Source organism: Muscardinus avellanarius (assembly GCF_963383645.1).
Source record: "Muscardinus avellanarius genome assembly, chromosome: 2".
In the NCBI taxonomy this organism is placed as follows: domain Eukaryota; kingdom Metazoa; phylum Chordata; class Mammalia; order Rodentia; family Gliridae; genus Muscardinus; species Muscardinus avellanarius.
In genome coordinates, this window is record NC_137787.1 from 46,953,222 (window position 1) to 46,955,603 (window position 2,382).

General features: G+C 40.4%; 1 pseudogene across 1 annotated transcript; it reads left to right on the forward strand.

Annotated features, from left to right (window-relative positions):
- Positions 1-1,030: 1,030 nt before the first annotated feature.
- Positions 1,031-2,138, forward strand: LOC308258576 (peptidyl-prolyl cis-trans isomerase D-like; annotated as a pseudogene). The gene has a single exon. The product of its transcript is annotated as a peptidyl-prolyl cis-trans isomerase D-like (transcript).
- Positions 2,139-2,382: the final 244 nt, after the last annotated feature.

A 2,382-nucleotide genomic window follows, 5' to 3' on the forward strand; every position in this document is an offset into this window, starting at 1 on the left:
ACACCCCCTGCCCTATTTTTTGTTCTTTATTTTGAAACCGGGTCTCACTGAGTTGCAGAGGGCCTCACTAAGTAGCTGAGGCTGTCCGCGAACCGCAATCCTCCGGTCTCAGCCTCCCAAATGCTGGGATTACAAGCGTGCGCCACCACGCCCGGCTGTTATTCGACTTCTTGATGATTGGCATTTTGATTGGGGTTACATGGAATCTCAGTGTAGTTTTGATTTGCATCTCCCTGATTGCTAATGATGTTCAACATTTTTTGGCTATTTGTATTTGTTCTTCTGTGAAATGTCTATTCAATTAAGTTGTCCCTTTCTTGATTGGGTTATTTGTTTTTCTAGTGTAAAGCTTTTTAAGTTCTTTGTATATTCTAGATATTAGCCCTCTATCAGAAGTAAAGATCTTCTCCCGTTCTGTAGGCTTTCTCTTTAGACTCTTGACTATTTCCTTTGATAAGCAGAAACTTTTTAGTTTGATGCCATCCCACTTGTTAATTCTTGTTTTAATTTCCTGAATTTTGGAGGTCTTGTTGAGGAAGTTACTACCTGTGCCTGTATATTGGAGTGTTGAACCTATGCCCTTCTCTATTAGCTTCACAGTCTCTGGTCTAACTTCCAGGTCTTTGATCCATTTTGAATTGATTCCTGTGCAGGGTGAGAGGTAGGGATTTAGCTTCATTTTTTTTTAACAAATGGATAGCCAGTTTTTCCAGCACCATTTGTTGAAAATGCTGTCTTTTCTCCAACGTATGTATTTGGCTCCTTTGTCAAAGATCAATTGGCTATAAATGTGTGGATTTGTTTCTGTATCTTCTATTCTGTTTCATTGGTCTGTGTGTCTGTTTTGTGCCAATACCATACTGTTTTAATTACAATAACTCTGTAGTATAATTTGAAGTCAGGAATTGTGATGCCTCCTGCATGGTTCTTATTTATGAGAATTGCTTTGGATATTCTGGGTCTTTTGTTCCTCCATATATAATTTATGACTGGCGGTCCCTGGGTCCTGTTCCATGCGCCTGCACTCAAGATGTCGCACCGGTCCCCGCAGGCCAAGCCCACCAACCCCAGTAACCCCCGAGTCTTCTTTGACGTGGACATTGGCAGGGAGTGAGTTGGTCAAATTGTCTTCGAATTGTTTGCAGATATTGTATCCAAAACTGCAAAAACTTTTCATGCATTATGTACAGGAGAAAAAGGCATTGGAGCTATGACTGGGAAACATCTCCATTTCAAAGGATGTCCTTTTCATCGAATTAAGAAATTTATGGTTCAAGGTGGAGACTTCTCAAATCAGAATGAGACAGGTGGAGAAAGTATTTACAGTGAAAACTTGGAAGACAAAAATTTTTATTATAAGCACGATCGGGAGGGTTTATTGAGCATGGCAAATGCAGGTCGCAATACAAATGGCTCTCAGTTCTTTATCACAACAGTTCCAACTCTTCATTTGGATGGGAAACACATGGTACTTGGCCAAGTAATTAAAGGAATAGGTGTGGCAAGGATACTAGAAAATGTAGAAGTTGATGGTGAAAAACCTGCCAAATTGTGCATTATTGCAGAATGTGGGGAATTAAAAGAAGGAGATGATTGGGGAATATTCCCAAAAGATGGTTCTGGCGATAGTCATCCAGATTTCCCTGAGAATGCACATATAGATTTAAAAGATGTAGATAAAATTCTATTAATAACAGAAGATTTGAAAAACATTGGAAATACTTTTTTCAAATCCCAAAACTGGGAGATGGCCATTAAAAAATATACAAAGGGTTTAAGATATGTGGATAGTTTGAAGGCTGTTATTGAGAAAGAAACTAGATCCGGGCTGCAGTCTATAGCCCTAAGCTGTGTGCTGAATATTGGTGCTTGTAAACTGAAGATGTCAAATTGGCAGGGAACAGTTGATAGTTGTTTGGAGGCTTGAAATGGACCCATCAAATATGAAAGCACTGTACCGCAGGGCTCAAGGATGGCAAGGATTAAAAGAATACGATCAAGCATTGGCTGATCTTAAGAAAGCTCAGGAGCTAGCGTCAGAAGATAAAGCCATCCAGGCAGAATTATTGAAAGTCAAACAAAAACTAAAGGCACAGAAAGATAAAGAGAAGGCGGTATATGCAAAAATGTTTGCTTAATAAGGATTCAGAGTTGCTTATATAGCCAGTGAGACAATGTTAAGAATTTGTGTGAGCCAGGCTTGGTGGCGCACCCTTGTAATCCCAGCATTTTGGAGGCTGAGACCAGAGGATTATGGTTCAGGGACAGCCTCAGCTACTTAGTGAGGCCCCTTGCAACTCAATGAGACCCAGTTTCAAAATGAATAAAAAGTAGGGCAGGGGGTGTAGCTTGGAGGTAGAATGCCCCTGGGTTCCATCCCCA